General features: G+C 41.1%; 2 pseudogenes; both read right to left on the reverse strand.

The window, feature by feature from the left end:
* Positions 1-8,438: 8,438 nt before the first annotated feature.
* Positions 8,439-9,029, reverse strand: LOC122112044 (annotated as a pseudogene).
* A 6,517-nt stretch (positions 9,030-15,546) lies between these two features.
* On the reverse strand, positions 15,547-16,064 carry LOC122112036 (annotated as a pseudogene).
* Positions 16,065-20,043: the final 3,979 nt, after the last annotated feature.

The raw sequence follows: 20,043 nt of genomic DNA on the forward strand, positions 1-20,043 counted from the left end.
TCTATCCCCTAAAGTCACAGTTCCACTTCTGGCTTTCTGGTGGTTAATTAAAGATAAGAATTTCAGGGACTTTCCTATGCAGTCTGGCTTCAATTATGATCATCAACCTCAGCCTACTAAGTAGTTAAGATTACAGGTATGAGCCACCTGTGCCTGCTTAGAATGGTTTCTTAAAGACTTACAATGCCAACAAAAACGTGGTTATGAAGCTTAAATGAAGTTTTAGATGTTCTGAATCAGTGAAAGCTGTGATGTTTGGAGAGGAGGGGGAGGAACTATCAATTGGAGGCCTATCCTGAGGACAGAGTTCAGTCTGAGGAGGCAAGAGGTTCTCCACAATATACCATCAATGCCAAGAGTTGTGGCCCACCCTGATACTAGACACATGGAGACAGAATGTGGACAGAAGACTCCAAACTTCTCACTCCCCTAAAAGAAAGCACAGAAACTGCCATGTCTCTTCTTCACAGTAGACTATTCCTAGGTGAGAAACATCACACCCACACACCATTAAAAAGGGGGAAAGCAAAATAAATAAATGAGGAAATATGTTCTACTTAAAAAATACTATTCAGTACATCATTCTCTCTCCCCACCTGGTTGTCACTTTCATGATTTTTCTTTTTTTGGTGCCAGGCCTAGAGCTGGACTTCAGGGACTGGGCACTGACCCTGAGATTTGTCCACTCAAGGCTAGTGCTCTACAACTTGAGCCCCTGGTCTACTTCCAGCTTTTAAGTGGGTAACTAGAGAAAAATGTATCATAGACTCTGCTTTCTGAGCCTACTCATTAGGTGGCTTACATGCGAGAACCACAGAGGTCCAGCTGGCATTCATGATCTTATATTTAACTCGGTCTCTCCTTAGATTTCAATTCCCACCATCAGCTAAATCCACTATATTGATTTTTTGGTAACTATGAGACTATTACTTGGAGAAGGTAAGCAGTCTTCGCGATGTACACCTATTTGTTTCTTTAGTTTATCTCCACTGACACGTTGTATAAAGAAAAATTGACCACTGAGGGTTAGTGTTAGCATAGCCATTTCACACAATCCCAAGTAGCATTTTCAAGGTAATCAACTGCCAACCAAAAAGGGTTAGCAGCAGTTGCCTTAAAAATTGTTGACAAATTCTTAAACATTTTTATTATCTTTGTATAGTTGTAAAACTGATATGCCATTCAGCAACGCTACACATCTTGAATGGTGTCATCTACTTCAACATTCTCAACCCCTTTTGACACACTCCTACTTTTCTTAATTTTTTGGCATATAAAGAGAAAGTACACCAACCTTGATGTATCTGTTGAAATTATGCTATTTCATGACCTTTCTCCCTGTTGTGGAAATGAAGTGGGTCAGCCATGCATGGACATTCAATTGACCTTTGGGAGAATACTAACAAAACAACCCTGACACGCACAGATAAACACACAAATCAATATGATGTATAGAATGTGTAAGAAGAATTCAGTGGAAACCGATTCTGTAGAGGTCTAGAGTTGAGAAGTGTCTGGACTTTAGCAAATAGAACAAGTACTGATGCCTCTGTCCTACTGGGTATCAGACACTGCAGATGGCAGCTTGTATACTTACATGATGAAAATGCTCTAAATATTTGCATGCTACCATCTCAGACCCTACTAAAAGCATGTCTATTCCTAAATCATAACAGGATCCTTATGTTTCTCACAGGGCCCAGGAAGAGCTTCTCACGTTTCCATTCAGGAAATATTGCCTTCCTTGAAAACACTTCCATTAGAATATGTTTATGTTCCTTACTAATTCACTATTCTCCTTCCAGGAAAACATAGTTTATGGACCCTAAAAGTTTATGGTGTACCGATTAATGTCCAGGAATTTAAATTACTGCTAAAGAGCTGTATTTTGCCAAAAATGTTTTCTATCTAGACTAGGACTGTGGGAGAGAAATAACAGGACTTTTTAATTAAAAAGCAAAATGAAACAAACAAACAACAACAATAAAATCTCTGACACGGTACTCCTCTTTATTACCCTCTCCAGGTGGAGAATTTTTGCTGCTTTCTTTTCAAGCTTTTCTTTTCTAACTTTCAAATAAATTTCCTCTTATTCGAGTAAAAGAAACGCCAAGATAAATATGCACATTACATTTTTAAATACAAAGAATATCAAACTTTAAAAAAAGAAAACAGTAATTTTTATTCCTATCCTGAGGTAGTACATGAGACAGTGTAGGGAGGTGACACCAAGAAAACAGCTTATTTGTGAACCTGTTCAACACTGTTTGGAGCCTAGCCAGGCCCCAGGGCATAAAGTGGGCCATGGGAAGCTTCATTACTGTTTTTCCACTTAAAAGACAAAATTCCCAGCTAGAGAGAGAGAAATATGTCACATATAGACTGTCCAATCACCATTCTAACATGAGTTGAGTGTCTCAAGACAAACAAACCTGCAGGACATCTGAGGAAAATGTGGCTTCTCTCTGAAAGCATCCTTGATTGTCCAAAGCACAATGCCAAGTTCCAGGAACGGAGTGCACACATTGCTTGTTCTAGGAAGTTTGCTCAGAGTCTCTGTGCTCTTTTTCTCTCACCTAGCTTATTCTAGGGACTCTGACACTCATTCTCCCTCTTTGTTAAATGCACCTACACCACTCTCTTCTTATCTGTCTCTGCATCTCTTGCTCCCTCTAAGCTTTTCTCCCATTCTTCTTTTTAGGTCTGTCTCTTCCTCTTTTCTCTCTGTGGCACCCAGCCCTCTGGTTCTCTCTGTTCCCTTCTCCCTTGCTTTTCTTACATTCTTTCTCATTCTTGTGCTGTTTCACATGCCTTGTTGCTCTGCAGCAGGCCATGCCTCCTGTGGTTCCTGTGGTGCTGCTTTCTCTGCTCAAGTCCCTTAAACAGCCTTTCACTGGGAACTTAAGAGTTAAGACCACAGAGAGGAGCCCACTTGTATTGGTAGAGAGGCAGCATTGGGAAGGCAGTGTCTGTGGGCCCACATGGACACTGGGAAAGGAATACTTCTCACTAGGCTGCACTTGATTTGGGGCCACTACTTGCCATGGTAGCTAGAAAGAAAGCTGCGCCCAGTTTCTGTGCCTGGAGGGCAAGGCAGTGTTTGGCTTCCCAGAGATGATGTGGAGACCATCCTCCTGGCAGTACAACTCTGGGGTCCAGGATGACCTTTCCATGAGGAGTCAGGAGGTTGCTTAGAGAAGAGATTCTGGAAAGCAGAGGTAATGTCACTGGTGGCACCCATGGGAACCCCTGACAGGTCACTAGATGGGGCCTACTCTGGGATGGGCTATTAGTGCTTGTGTAAAGTGTGCATGGGAGGACAAGTGCCTGCACTTTGAGTTTATTTTTGGTATGTATATATGTATGTGTATATGTATATATCTATGTATTTGGGCCTAGGAGGAAGAAGCATACCGGAAAAGAAAAGCAACGTCAAGAATTTGCATGCAGGGACTGGGAAGGTGGCTCAGTGGTAGAGCGCTTGCCTTGCATGCCTGAGGCCCTGGGTTCGATTCCTCAGCACCACGTACGCAAAAAGAAAAAAGCTGGAAGTGGCGCTGTGGCTCAAGGGGTAGAGCGCTAGCCTTGAGCTGAAGAGCTGAGGGACAGTGCTCAGGCCCAGAGTTCAGGCCCCACGACCGGACCCCCCCCACCAAAAAAAAAGAATTTGCATGCATTTGGCTACAACCAAGGCAGAGCACCCCCAATGTGGAGACCAGTGTCTCTGTGGTGCTGCTTTTGCATCAGTTTCGTAGGGAAGGAACATAGCTGACATGGCTGGGCAGGTCAACTGTGCAGGGGTGGGGGTTGTTTTGTTGTCAGAGGAGATGAGTCTATGAGAGTGCATTCCCTAGTGTTCTGGAGCCATAACAAAGAGTGGATAGCTAGCAAGCTTCCATCTGATTCTTGTAGGGGTGGGGGTTACTGATGATCAGCCATATTCTAGAACACAAAAGCACACAGGGATTTCTTTATCACTATTTATTTCATGCAAGCAGGTGAAATTTACAATTCTCAAGAAGGTTAAAAGAAGTTGGGATATTTGTCATTCCTACCCATGGCAGGACAGCCAATAAGGAGGTACATGTTATTTTTACCTTGGAAATAGCTAATCCTTCAAAATGAACAATTATCCCAGATATCTTCAGCATCCTCATTTTACAAATGAGGTGATTTTTGTGTGAGTATTGGGCCTTGTGCTCAGGGCATAGGCACTGTGTCCTTTGCTTTTTAACTCAGGGCTGGGCTCTACCACTGGAGCTAAATCTTCAATTCTGACATTTTGGTAGTTAATTGGCTATGAATGTCAGAGACTTTCTGGGCTGTCCTTGACCCACGATGCTTAGATCTCAGTCTCCTGAGTAGTAGTATTCAAGCATGAGCCACAGTCCCCAGACCCAAATAAAGTGCCTTGTGGGTGACAGGGTGAGGATGGAACTTGGAATTCTCAAAAGCTTGGTAGTGTTTTACTACTGAGCTGCATTTAAGGCCATTACAAATTAACGTACAGCTGACTGCCAGGATGAGAGAGTCTCTGAGTTTGATCTCTGGCATAGCAAAGCTAAACAAAACAAAATGTGAAAGGGTAAAGATAATAATGTAATTGAGCAGAGATGCTGAATAAAATGCCCAAAATTTCAGAAAGAATAATGGCTGGATTCATGATTCATCAATACAATTGTCTGTGGTTTCATTTTCTCTCTGCTAGGCAACCAAACACTGTCACATTCCATGCCTACATCTTGGTGTGTCCTCTCCAATTGTAAGTCCAACTGGCAGCCCTTCAGTCACATTACACTCACCAGGACTTCACAGTGAAGAGAGACCATGGGGCCCAAAAGCCCTTCCCAACCCCTTGGAGAGAGAAAGAGGCTCTTGGAGAGAGGCTAGAGGCTGTGAAGGGGCATGGTGTGTTTCTCTGAGTGACAAAAGTATTACCACTTATGTGATAATAAACACTGATTATGTTCTGTGCATTTACTCCTATTTTGGGGGGGCTGAGTCTTGCTCTATAGCCTGGTCACTATGTAGGACAAATTTGCTGTTGATAGTCTAGTTTTTGCATCCATCTTATTTTGTTGCTCATTTGTGTATTTATTTATTTAATCTTTAATAATACCATGGTGTGTGGTACAGATACTATTTTTTTTAGATCTTCCCTTATCTCTTTTTTTCAGTTTTTTATTGTGATTAAGAGGTTACATAACTTCCCAATTTTCACAGTATTGTGGGATAGTGGTGCTTAGTGAAAGTCACAAACACATTCTAACTTTCATGGGGTAAATTGTCTATCAAGGTCTATAACATTTATGAGCTTTGCAATACAGTTATTTCTTCCACATTGGGTGATATGTACATTTCTTTTGTTTTGCTTAGCATCAGCTGTTCCCTCTTTCCCGCTTGTTCTCTCCCTCCCATCGCTGCCATTGAGTTGCTTAGTTCATTTTGGTCAATGTCCAGTGCAATTGATGGGTACTGCTGTTGTATGTTTTCCCCTGATTCCCTTTAGTTCTGTGTCATCCTCCTGGTTTCCCTCCAGTGTGCACATATATGCCATACATGTGATCAGCAGCATGGGGTTATTTAGTAGTGATTCGACCAGATGAGTGGAAGTCCTTTGTTTCTTAAGTCTTGTTAATTTTGTCATATCCCTTACATTTTGGATTTAACATGCACTTATCAGGGAGACCATGTGCTGTTTGTCTCTTTGCTCTTGGCTTACCTCACTCCACATGATTTCTTCTAGCTCCATCCATTTCCTGGTATAGATTTTATTTAAAACCAAAGAGATAGATGGGTAAATAGAGTCATTTCTATTTTACCAAGGCCACCAACTCAGTATGATGTATAAAATGGGAACATTGTCTGAGACTATATATCAGAGCCTGGGTGTTGTCATTGATCTTTTCTTTTGTTTTTTCTTTTTCTTTTTGCATTATTGTTTGCCTTTTTGTGTCTTTCTGAGAGCAAAGAGGGGTCCCAAAAATGGAGGGAGGAGAGGAAAACAAATGCACTCATGGTATTCAGTATGTATTATGTGGGAAATGAACTATGCAACTTGTGGGCAGGGATGGGAGGGGGAATCTAGGGAAAAGGGAAGAAAGGGGTGACCTTGTCCAGAAACAATTGTGCTCATCATCTAAGTTGTAAAATAATAAAGTCTCTGCAGAATATCTTAATAATAAGAGTATAATTATATATTTTAAAAGGGAGAGCATTACTTGAGACTGTATATCTGAGCCTGAGCTGTGTACTTGAGCCATAGCTCCACTTCTAGCTTCTTGGTAGTTAACTGGAGATCGGGATCTCTTGGACATTCCTGCCTGGGCTGGTTTGAACTGCGATTCTCAGATCTGAGACAACTGAGTTTTAGAATTACAGTCATGAGCCACCAGTTCATGTTTCTCTGAGACTGCATTTTTATTGCATGGAGACTTATTATCAATATCCTACATGGACTGACCTATTGGAATTACACCCTGAGAGCAGGGCTCTTCCCCACAGAGACAGATAAACAAGACAAAAAGAACCAACATCTCTTATTTCTGTTTCCTATAATTCATTTTGATAAATAATATTTTATATGATCAAAGGCACAGAAGCATGAAGCCTTAGTGTTCCTCCCCTAAGAGTAACCTTTATTCTCACTGTGTGTGGATGCTTAGAAACCTGTGTAATTTATCATGTCTTGGTGTATTTTAGATCTAGCTTCCACATATGACAGAAAACATGCACTGTTTGTGTGTCTGAGCTTGGCATTTTCTCAATTATGAAGCTAAATCTGGAGAAGACTCAGGCCTCCATCCCTGTATGACCTAGCATTTGCAGGAACTGAGAAAGAAGAAAGAAACTAAGTGTTCAGAGTTGGGCATCATTGCTGGCACCATTGCTAACAGCAGCTTCATTGTCTATTTGCCTAAGTCTGAAAGATCAGCTTCTGTTTAAAGCGAGTATGTGCACCCAGGAGTTTAAAAAATTGATCCCATTCTTTTCAGGCTAGTGTTTAGAAGGCCAACTTTCCTGCTCACATTACAGTATTACAACTTAAACCTACATGGGATTCAATTTTTTTTGAATACCAATAATAGTAATAATAAAAATAAAATAAACAGGGCTATGTAGGAGTGGCTCTCTCCTGTAATCCTAGAAACTAATGAGGTTGGAATTCCAGAATTGAGATTCCAATGCATCTAGGCCAAGAGAGTGCTTGAGATATTTATCTCCAATTAAACCAGAACACTGGAAGTGGAGGTATAGCTCTGGAGATAGAGTGCTAGCCTTAAGCATAAAAGCTCAGGGACAGTACCCAGGTCCCCAGTTCAAGTCTCTGAACCAATAAAAATAAATAAGTAAATAAATAAACAATCAGCAAGTGATTCTTGAATATGGTGGGTGGATAGTCACTGCTTTGACAATTAGTTTGTATTAGCCAGAACCCAAGTAACCTAAAGAGCTGATGAATTACATATGAAAACATTCCATTCCAAAAAATGCATCTTAAGGCTCTATTGTCTACAGTTTGCCAAAGGAAAAAAATAAGCCTGTTTCTAAATTATCATTGAATTAGCACTAACTCTCCAGAGAAAAAGAAGCAACGTGGGTGTCTGTGTGTAAGTGTATGTGTGTATAAAATGTAATTTTCACATGGTCCACAATTTTAAAAGCTGACAAGTCAAACTAGACTAGCTTTACTATCTGAATACGTAAGAAAGAGCTGGTATTCTGGTTCAATCTGCAGATTATCTGTGGGCAGATATTTCCTCCTCCTGGTTAGAGATCTGCCTAGCAAGGGAGATTCTGTGGTTCAAACCCTGTAGCACTAGATTAAAAAATTGTTTGGGTGACTCTCATATTTTACATATGAGCTCTCGATTTAGTTATTCTATGTGAGTTCTGCTTGTAAAAAAAAAACTAAATGTTAGAATTTATTTCATCTTGATGAGTATAGACATAGGGTAGGCTAGACAAACAAAAATAAACCAAAGCACCCATCTCTCACATTTAAGCAGATGCGTTTTTCCTGTTTATACTGCAGTTTGACTTAATTCAGATGGAAGCCATTAGCAGCGAATCTTTGTAATTTAGGTTTTTCTGTAGCCATTCCATGTATTATATTCAATTATTTGCTGTGAACTCTGAGACAGTATTCATTTCAGTGGTCTTGCAGCATTCACATCGTAAATCAGACAGCTCTTGCTAAGCTGTTAAAAGCTGCTTCCTCTTTGTTAACCCAAGCCATCAGCAATCTTAAATGTCATATAGAAGGAAATCCAAGTATTGATCAAAACTTGCTTGGATCCCTTTTTAGAGCATTAGCTCCCTGAGGAAACAAAAAGGTCCTGACTACTTTCATGAACAAGGACCCCCATACTCTGTATGTAATGTCCTTTGCAGCAGAAATCAAAAGGTTAAGGAGCCCCGATCACCTTGTCTAGCTTATCATGATTTATGCAGAAGGTATATTTGAAGTTGATTCCAGACCATATATTGCAACCATATCCCAAGAAATGGTTCACTTTAGCACAGTGAATTCCTGTGAAAAGCAAGTGAGAAATCATCTCAAAGCAGCATCTTTACAAGTGGGAGGAAGAGGCAACTTCCTCCAAAACTCATTAAATAGTGATGACTTCATAGCCTTAAGCTGACAACTTCCAAAGTCCTCTCAATTTCCTGATATGAGGAATCCATTTTCAAGGTGACAAGCAGAGTCAAGAAGAATTTTCAGGCTTTTCTTTGCCATGACCCATGAACTCCAATCCTTCAATAGGAATCTCTTTCTCCTTTTATTGCTTTCTGAACACACTGCTGGTAATGCTTGAAGAGATCGGTACACGGGTCCCCAGAACCATCCCCCTTGAGGAACTTCTCTCTTTCTCCTTTATTGCTTTCTGAACACACTGTTGGTAATGCTTGAAGAGATCGGTGCACGGGTCCCCAGAACCATCCCCCTTGAGGAACTTCTCGGCAAACCAGCAGTTGAAGCACTGTTCCTATTCGCGCTTCATGTCAGTGCAAGCCTCACCATTCATGGCTATGGCAGCAGCGTTGGCGGCGGCGGCGATCTCTATGTGAGTTCTGTTTAGTGCACTCTGACCCATTTCTGCAGTCGCCATTCCTGGCAACCATTGATGTACTCAGTCATATGCTTTCAGCTTTTTAAAGACACATCATAGTAGTGGAATCTTGCAATACTTTAGCCTCTGTGTTGCTTCTTTCATATGCACATTTTTAGGCAGGTTCTTTAATTTACAAAAAATGACAACATCTGCTTTTAAAAGCATGAGGGATTAGTCCTCTCTCCCCCCCCCCCCACCAAACACAATTTCTTTTTTTTTCCAGGGCTGAGGACCAAACCCAGGGCCTTGCGCGCGCCAGCAGGCGCCCTTCCACTGGGCTAAATCTCCAGCCCCCTGAAACACAATTTCTTTATGGACTGAACTATTGTGGGATTATTTTATTCTTTACTTCCCAAGAGTTCCCACACAGTCCTGTCAACTGCTTGAGGTAGGAGACACTCCTTTGGCTAGAGTGTAAAAGAGAGCTCAGGGAATGTGCAAATGTCAGCACAGGAAAAAGCTGGAAACACATTTTACATTTTGATATTATAACTATCACTTTATTTCCATTTGTTCTAAAATGTTTCTCTAAGCTCTAGGTGTCTTAAGCCCTTTATTATCCATGTAATAAAAAATTATCAGTCAGGAAATATGGAAGTTGAAACAAAGCTGATTAGAAAGTAAGAGGTGCCAGGGAAACTGAGGAAAGCCTCTTAGTGACTGGCAGTCCTGGTTGTGAGGGCTGCCTTAGGTTTCATGAGGTCTGTCTACCTATTTCCCATGCAAGAAGGAGGAGCGGAATGGAAAGGAGGGAGGAGAGGGCAAGGAGGAGCAGAGTAAGGACTTCTCAGTAAAAGAGAGTAGGAAGTGAGGCCTGGAAATTGGTAGTCTACTATACATTCCATTTATAGCCCGTGTGGGAATCTTATATTTGCTATCATCTTTGTTTCAAGTTAAAAAGACAAAGACCAGAAAGAAGGAACAGCTAACACTAAGCAAAAGGAAAGAAATGTACATATCACCCAATGCAGAAGAAATAGTTATATTGTCGAAGCTTATAGAAGTCACCAAACTTTATAGAGCAAGATAATGACAATTTGCCTTTGGAAGGTTAAAATGTGTTTGTGACTTTAAATAAGTATCAGTATCCTACAATAATGTGCAATTTATGTAATCATTTAATCTCAGTAAAAAAAATTATTAAAAAAAAAGAAAAAGACCACCAAGAAAACATACCACAACTGAGTGTTGATATAGAAAAGAGCTGGCATCTCCAGAAATTCATGAACACTCAAGAAATCTAGCTAAGAAAATTCCAACAACAAAGTCTGTACTTTTAAACAACAGAAGGTTACTAAGAGCAGAATACTTTTAGAATATTCGTGATAGAGAACTGGGCTTTATCTTGAATTTCCCTTTGTAGAATAGAGGGGGATAATTGCTTCATTTGTGAATCAGAGGTCCTGATACAGCCTCTACTCTTCAGGGTTCCCTTTTGTTTAGCTTTGCAGAGGCAGGTTTTATGGGCTAATTAGTGAGGTATCTGTGTTTTAAGCCCTTAAGAATAGGAATTAGCCCCTCCTGGACCTGAGCCTTCAATGGGTATTGCATTTAATATAGGTATTGGGACTTATGCCAGAGGTGCAATTTTTCATGTGTTGTTTCTAGGCTCTCCCACGTGTTTGACTATCTGGCCCTACAAGGGGTGGTGGTGGGGTTTGACTATCTGGCCCTCCTGTGGATGGTGATGGGGTTGAGGGGAACAAAAGCAACTTAACCTGTTGCTGGTAAATAATAAAAGACCTACCAGAAATGAGTGACAGAAGGGGAGATCTCCACAGAAGCATACCAATTGGGTGAAATAAGACTGTTAGGAATGATACAAAATACCCCTATTACTATTATTTTTGTTATTATTATTATTAATATAATTACTATTATGATTTAAGCTTCTTGGAGGTCTGGGTCCAGGAGAAAAGTATGGTTGAAAAATAGACTGCAGGTTCACTGCTGATATGAAGGCCATGCACTCAGCTATGCTAGGATTTCAAGACATCAGATTTCTCAATGGTTTCCTTTACAGATGGGGCAAGGGCCCTGAGGTTGCTTCTGCCTCTAGGCAATCCTTCTTGCAAGACCCTTTAGGACACAAAGGAAGGTTTTTCTGGAGGTGGAGGAGGAGCAGAGTTTGGGTTTCTCAGTATAGGACAGTAAGAAAAGAGGCCTAGAAATGGATAGCCTACTATAGTCCCTTTATATTTGTTGTGCAAATCACTGGTTTTCTATCATCTTTTTTAAAAAAAAAAAACTAGGAAGCCAAAGACCTCCAAGGAAACACATATGCCACAGAATAGTGATACTAAAAAGAGCTGGGCATCACCAGAAAATCCTGGACAGCCAGACACACATATGAAAAAATAGCAACAATAAACACAGGCTCTACTTGGAAAGAAGTGTAGGTTACCAAGATCAGAATATTTTAACAAACATCCCTGGTAGAGAACTGGGCTGTACATTAGTATACCAAATTGATCTTTGAACTGTCCCTAAGTGCAAAGATTTAATTATTCCATGTGAATTCTGCTTAGTGCAGTTTCAGCTACATTTCCCCATTTCTACAGTCTCCACTCCTGGTAACCACTGATATATTCAGTCGTATGCTTACAACTCTCTCTCTCTCTCTCTCTCTCTCTCTCTCTCTCTCTCTCTCTGTCTGTCTCTCTCTCTCTCTCTCTCTATATATATATATATGTATTATATATAGAGCTTAAAGCATATGACTTTATATATATATCACATAGCAGTAGAATCTTGCAATACTTTGCCTCTATGATGCTTATTTCACATGCACATGTTCATTAATGTCACAAAAATGGCATCTGTGTTTTAAAGTACTAAATATATTCCATTCTGTGTTTGTTTGTGTGTATCTGTGTGTGTGTGAGTGTGTGTGACTGAGCCACAATTGCCTTATGGATTGGGCTGTTGGGGTATATTTCATTCTTCATTTCCAACAAGTTCCCAAGACTGCAGTCTGCCAGCTGCTTAAGGTGGGAGACATTCCCTTGGGTAGAAGGTATAACAGGGATCACTGTGTATGTACAAAGCCTGCCAATGAAAGAGCTGGAAACTTAGTTTATGTTTTTATATTATGAATATAGTTTATTTCCATTTATTATATAATATTTCCCTAAATTCTAGGGTCTTAAGCCCTTTATTCTACAGCAAATAAAGAATTGTGAGTCAGGAAAAGTGCAAGCAGAGGCAAAGTTTATCAGTGAGTGAGAGATGCCAGGACAACTGGCAGGTTGGTACAGCCCCAACTAGAAGTCCTGGCTGTGAGGGCTGCCTTATGTTATATGAGGTCTGGTCCACATTCACAGGTATAAAGGAGCTGGGAAAATGAATGGAGGAAGTGGAGAAGCAAAGTAAGGGCTTCTCAGTAAAAGAGAGTAGGAAGTGAGGCCTAGAAATTGGTAGCCCGCTATAAGCTCCTGGTGATCCCCCTTTCATATCCCTTATATGAATCTCAACTTTTCCATCATCTTTGTTTCAATATAGAAAGACAAAGACCACCAAGAAAACAAGCCACAACATAGTATTACAGAAAAGATCTGACATCACCAGAAACTCCTGAACGGTCAAGAAATATTTATGGGAAAATGCCAACAACAAACAGAGGCTGTACTTTTAAACAACAAGTTACTAAGCACAGAATATTTTTAGATCATCCCTGATGGAGAATGTGGCTTTATCTTACCATACTAAATTGACCACTGAAGCATCCCTAGGTGGTCCTTAATCTATTTAAGGTCTTATAAAGAGAAGGAGTAGTATTTTGGAGTACTTGTGCCAAGAAGAATATATGGATTATGGACCATGAGATAGAGGGGGATGATTGCTTCATTGATGAATCCCAGTTCCTGGTCCAGCCTCCACTCTTTAGGGTCCCCCAACCCCGCCATTTGTTTAGTTTTGGATACGCATGTTTTCAGGGCTCCTTAGTAGGGAATCTCTGTTTTAGCCCCTTTAGGATGGGAATTAGCCCCTCCAGGACCTCAGCCTTCAATGGGTACTGTCTTTGTTGTGCGAATAGGGAATGATCCCAGAGGTACAATTTATTTATTTGCTGTCTCTGGGCTCTCCCAAGAATCTGACTATCTGGCCCTAAAAAGGAGTCTATCAAGAATTCCATTAGGAGAAGTCTTCTCTGGGGGCAAAAAGCACCTTAATCTGTAGCTCAACAAAAAGTCTCTTTCTAATACAAGGGCTCCCAGAACTGAGTGACAGATCCACACACAGCAGGCCGTTGGTTGGGAGAAATAAGGCTGCAGGGCATAATACAATATGTCTTTTTAAATTATTACTAATGTTACTATTCTCATGATATTAAGTTTCTTGGGGTTCTGGGTCCAGGAGCAAAGAGCATGGCTGAAAACTGGGCTACAAGCTCACTGCTCTCCTGAAGACCATGCACCCAACTATACTAGGATTTCAAGCCATCATATTTCTCAATGATTTTGTTTACAGATGGGGCAGGGATCCTGAGGTTGCTTCTGCCTCTACGCATTTCCTATTTTAAGACCCTCTAGTACACAGAGGAAAGTTTTCCTGCAAATGAAGGAAGAAAAGGAGGTGAAGATGGATGTATTGTTATTAATAATACAATTACTATTATGATTTAAGATTTTGGGGGTCTGGGTCCAGGAGAAAAGAATATGATTGAAAAATGGGCTGCAGGCTCACTGCTGTCTTGAAGGCCATGCACTCAGCTATGCTAGGATTTAAAGACATCAGATTTCTCAGTGGTTTCCTTTACAGATGGGGCAGGGGCCCTGAGGTTGCTTCTGCCTCTAAGCAATCCTTCTTGCAAGGCCCTCTAGGACACAAAGGAAAGTTTTACTGGAGGGGGAGGAGGAGCAGAGTATGGGTCTCTCAGTACAGGACAGTAAGAAAAGAGGCCTGGAAATGGATTGCCCACTTTATATCTGTTGTGCAAATCTCAGCTTTTCTATCATTTTTTATTAAGATGGAAAGAAAAGACCACCAAGGAAACATATATGCCACAACATAATGATACAGAAAAGAACTGGGCATCACTAAAAATTCCTAATCAACTGGATACACAAAAGAGAAATAGCAACAATAAACAGGCTCTGCTTGGAAATAAGTGCAGGTTGCCAGGAGCAGAATATTTGAAAAACATCCCTGGTAGAGAACTGGGCTGTGCATTGGTATACCAAATTGATCTTTGGACTGTTGCTGGGTGCTGCTTAATGGATTTAAGATCTTCAAAGCAAGATTGGTGGTGTTTGGGAGTATCTGGGCCACTATAATGCATGAGTTGTGGATCATGAGAAGGAGAGAGCAAATGGCTTCATGTAATAATCTGAGGCACTGATCAAACCTCACCTCACCAGGGTCCCCCTTTGTTTTCAGCTTAGGATAAGAGGGTTTTAGGGCTATTTAGTGAGTAGTCTGTGTGGTTTAGTCCCTCCTGGACCTCAGCCTTCCCTTCCATGGGTAGTGCATTTGATGTGGGAAATGGGACTGATCCTGCAGGTGTATTCTTTCAGCTGTTGCCTTTCAGGGTCCTCCCAATTGTTTCACTATCTTGTTGCACAAGTAGTCTATGAGGGGTTCCAGCTTTGTAAAAATAGTTTAAAATTACATTATGTATCTTCTAGGACTCAGTTTCTTTTCCCATCCGATTTTAAAACGTGTAATTCGAGCAAATGAAACTCAGCTGCCCAATTAATAATAATATTATACAAAAATAACATGCTCACTTCTGTGAAAATGCATTTCTCTACAATTCCTGAATGAATCCTAGTTATGCTAGCTCTGAGAATCAATGTTATCTTTAAGTATTAGATTTAGTTTTAGAAAATGTGTGTTTTTATCTTTTGCCTTCACGATTTATATATCCAGCAGCAGTCCTGCAATGAAGCTGTACCAGTTTAGGTTTTTATTCCAATTTCTCTCCCATACACTTCAACACATATGTTGTCCTTCTCATTTCATTTACTGTCGCTTATATGTCTATCCCACAGTGGCCTGTCACAGATGTTACTTGATATTATTTAGTAGGTCCTGAGGTCAGGCAACACAAGGCCTTCATTATGATAAAATTGAAGTAACTAATGGGAGTTCATAGAGACTTCTAGATTTGGTTTTACATCTTATGTAGAAATATTTAAGAAAACCAGGATGGGCTTAATGATCTGATTCAACTCTTCCCTCCCCACAATTCCTATTCATCAGAGACTCAGAAAGGGTTTGTATAACAAAGCATTACACACAAGACCCAGGTAAATTCAGAAAATAGTTTTTGTTTTGTAATTTGTCTACCCCCCTTCCAGCTTTTACAGAGCAATTAAAGCTCACTAGCCTGGGAGGAACCTCCATCGGCCAACTTTGGCCAGCAAAGAGTGTCAGAGAAATTAATACACTATCAGCAGAAATGAGGAGGGGCGATGCTGGAAAAGAATTAGGTCGAGGCCTCAATGGTGCATTCCGGGGCAAAATGCCCAGTCTCACCACAGCGGTAACAGCTGACTTCTAGTACTTTCTTGCAATTGATGGCCACATGTCCATGTTCCCCACACTTGTAACACTGCACCTTGTGGCAGTCTTTCTGCATATGGCCAGGTTGGCCACAACAATAGCACTTGAGGTCATCTGCCTGCTGGCAGTCTCGAGCCAGGTGGCCTAGTCTGCCGCAGTTGTAGCAGCTCTGCTGCCGCTCTCTCTTGGGCTCCTTGCAGTCCTTGGCGATGTGGCCGCCTGCGCCGCAGTTGTAGCAGGCGTCCTCCTCCAGATCACAGTCCTTGACAAGGTGTCCGGACTCCCCGCAGCGGTAGCAGAAGTCTACCAGGGATGCGGGATAAACCTGGAGCCCTCTGCCCCAGCCCTCGGTCCTCCTCGCCCCCGTCTCGCAGCAGTAGGGCAGTCCCTGGCCCAGTGGCCAGCTTGGCCACAACTGAAGCATTTGTTGTTGCTGGTCATGGCTGCGCTGACAACCTTGATTTCTGAGGGGCCGCAGAGGCGAAACTCGCACTTATGCCCAACTCCAGATGCGGGTCTGCACAGGGACCCCACGCTGCTGTGCACCGCTCTGTAATTTCGTTATGACTGCATAATCCAGTACGTGAGAGAAGACTCAGTAGACCAGGGTGTGTCTGTGTGAGTCTGTGTGTGTCTGTGTGTGTGCATAGGCATGTGCGTGTGCATGTGAGTAGCTCACATTTCCCTGATCCAGGCATCAGTTGGACATTTGGGCCTTTTCCATACCTGGCCTCCTTGTAAATAAATTGCAAATTGTGCCCCTCTCTGTGTAGTATCCTGATTTATATTTCTTTGCAACTCTGAATGGAAGGGTAGGTTTTTGTTTTTTTAAATTTTGAGTAACTTCTACAGTGATTCCTACAGTGGTTGCATTACCTTCCATTCTCTCCAACAGCATATGAGGGTTCCCTTCCCTCTGCATCTTGTTCAGGATTTGTTATTTGTGGGGTTTTTTTTGGGGGGGGGTTGGTTGTGAGGCCTGAACTCTGGGCCTGGGCACTCTCCCTCAGCTCTTCAGCTCAAGGCTAGCACTCTACCACTTGAGCCACAGTGCCACTTACGGCTTTTTTCTTTTTGCTTATGTGGTACTGAGGAATTGAACCCAGGGCAGCAGCGATGCAAGGCAAGTGCTCTACCAGTGAGCCACCTTCCCAGCCCCAATTTGTGTTTTTTTTTTTAATTTTATTTGTGAACATACTGTACAGAGGGGTTACAATTACATGGGCAGGATAATGCTTACATTTCTTACCAAGCATTGCAGCCTCCTCCTCTGTTTACCTTTCACATCCCTTCCCAGCCTCCCCCCCCCCAAATCCCAATCCTTCTCCTTCTCCCCTCCCCCCGCACCAACGTTGTAAAGCTCGTTTTGGACATGAGAACTTCCAATTTGTGTTTTTGATGACGGTCATTCTGAATGATTGGAATGAGCTAGAATCTCAATGTCATTTGGATTTGTGTTTTCTGTATGGTCTGAGATGTTGAGTATTTCTTTATTGATAAGTCATTAGTACATATTTTAAGAAGTATCTGCTCAAGTCATTGGGCAATTTATTAACTGATACTTTGAGAGGTCGATTTTTAAACTCCTCTATATATTCTCAATATTAGTCCCTTGGCACTGCTTCTGCAGCTTCTGCTTTTCTCCCTTTCTGTAGGTAGTCTTTTCAGCTGAGTGTTTATATCCTTTGCTATGCAGAAGGTTTTAGCTTGATGTAATACCATTTGTCAATCTTTGCCCCTATTTACTGAGCTACTGGAGTTCTATTCAGAAACTTTCTGTCTATACTAATAAATCCAGTGGGTATTTTTTTTAATGTGAACAGCATAGCAGAAATGCTTGAGCTCTTAAGCTGAAGGAACACGCTCTGCCACTTGAGCCACAGAACAACTTCCAGTATTCTGAGTGGTTTATTGAAGAGTCTAACAGAGCTTCTTACCCAGGCTGGCTTTGAACTGCAATCTCAGCCTCCTGAGTAGCTAGGATTACAGGCATGAACAGCAGTCACCCCGCTAGTCTGATTTTTATATCCTGCTGTGTTGCCAAAGTTTTCATCAGCTTTAGGAACTTGGAAAACATCTTTAGGGTCCATTAGGGATGGGGTCATATTATATATAGAGAGAGATAATTGGGATAATTTTATTTCCTCCTCTACTATTTGAGTTTGTGTTAGTTCTATATCTTTCCTTATTGCTGTGGCTAGCAATCACAGTAATGTACTGAATAAGAGTTGAGATAGGGCTGGGAAGGTGTCTCAGTGGTAATGTGCTTGCCTTGTATGCATGAGGCCCTGGGTTCGATTCCTTAGTACCACATAAGCAGAAAAACCTGGAAGTGGCCTTGTGGCTCAAGTGGTAAAGAGCTGGCCTTGAGCTGAAGAGCTGAGGGACAGTGCCCAGGCCCAGAGTTCAGGCCCCTTGACCAACAACAAAAAAGAGTTGAGATAGTGGATACATTTATCTTTTCCCAGTTTGATAGGAAATGGTTTTGATTTTTTCCTTTTTAGCATGATGTTGACGGTAGGTGTATTCACCCTGCCCTTCTTATGTTAAGGTAAATTCTTTCTATTCTTAATTTCTTCAGAGATTTTAGTAAAAAAGTGATGTTGAATTTTGATAAAGGCCTTTTCTACATGAATTTAGATGATCACTTTTCTTTTGTTCCTTTTTTACATATTTTATGTTTGCTTATTAAGTAGGTATACAAGGAAGTTTCAATTCTGTAAGTCAGGTTATGTGTACAATGCATCTTGATCAGTGTCACCCATTCCATTGTCCTCCCCCATTTTCTCCTTCTCATTCCACCATCAAGTTATATAGTTCAGTTTTTACATACTATACATTGAATAGAACTACTGCATTGGTTCCCAGTAAATTGTTTCTTGATTGGTCATCAAAAGTTCCAGCAGTAAAGTTCTTGAAGTCTTTTTTTTTTGGGGCGGGGGGTCTGGTTGTAGGGCCTGAACACTGGGACTGGGCACTATCCTTCAACTCTTCAGCTCAAGGCTAGCGCTTTGGGTTTTTTCTTTTTGCTTATGTGGTGCTGAGGAATCGAACCCAGGGCCTCATGCATGCAAGGCAAGCGCTCTACCACTGAGTCACCTGCCTAGCCCCAAGTTCTTTCAGTCTTATTTTTCTTTTTCTCTGCTTCAATTGACCTAAATTGCCCATATTAACACTAGCCATCATAATTAGGAAAGTTAAAGGTGTGAAAACCCTTAAAAGTAGTAACTCTTAAGTGTGGGTTTCTGTAGTGGTGGCAGATTGCATCTCAAAGAGCTTTTAAGCCTACAGTTGTGCCCTTCATCACCTGCCTTGCCTCTGCTCAGACTCAAAGAGAAGATGAGTGACAGTAATTAATGTTCTCCAAGAATGTTCTAAACAGAATGTTCTGACAGCCATTCTGATCCCTCTTTTTCCCTGTTCTCTACCTTATTCTCTACTGCACATAAACGAGTGAACAAAAGAAAATCATATTCTTGGAGGTATGTTTTTATGACTGTAGCTGTTTTACTACTTTACCATTGGCTAGACCAGTATATGGCATATAAAACCAGGAGGTGATTATAACAGATCACCTGGGTCTTCTGGGCAATGTTCCAGGTTGTTTTATCCTGAGAGAGTGAAGAACAGTTTCCACTTCCTGGATATGGCTTCCTAGTTCCAAGATGTCTGGATTTTGTTCCATTTCTGGAGCAAGTTTTCTTGTCTGTAAGTTTCCTTTAAAACAAATAAGTTACAAAAAATGCAAGGAGATACAACAAAAACAGTTCTCGACAAACATAGGACTTCCACACATCTTGTCATAACATTACTAAATGTCCCCATGTTGTTGACCACACATATGGTATATATATATATATATATATATATATATATATATATATATATATTATAACTATATAATGTTTATAATATATTATATATATGCACATCTGAGGGAAATTAGGAGGAGAACACAGAATCGGGAAAACATACAACAGAGGGCCCATCAGCTGCACTGGACACTGATGAAAAGAAACCAAGCAACTCAACGGCAGCTATGGGAGGGAGGGAATGAGAGGGATAGAGGGAACAGCTAACACTAAGCAAAAGGGAAGAAATGTACATACTACCTGATGTGGAAGAAATAGCTGTGTTGTCAAAGCTCATGGAATTCACAAACGTTATAGACCATAATAATGACAATTTGTCTCATGAAGTTTAGAATGTGTTTGTGACTTCAACAAGTATCACTATCTCATAATACTGTGAAAATTGTGAAATTTATGTAATCAGTTAATCACAATAAAAAGTATAAAAAATTTGTTACTTAATTTTTATTAGAGGTGATGTACAGAGCGTTTACAACGACCTGAGTAAGGCAATGTGTCCTCTGTAGCCTCATTCTCTCCCAGTCCCTCCCTCTGGTCTCCACCCATGA

This window comes from Dipodomys spectabilis, unplaced genomic scaffold, assembly GCF_019054845.1.
Source record: "Dipodomys spectabilis isolate Male_0828 unplaced genomic scaffold, ASM1905484v1 ptg000091l, whole genome shotgun sequence".
NCBI lineage: Eukaryota > Metazoa > Chordata > Mammalia > Rodentia > Heteromyidae > Dipodomys > Dipodomys spectabilis.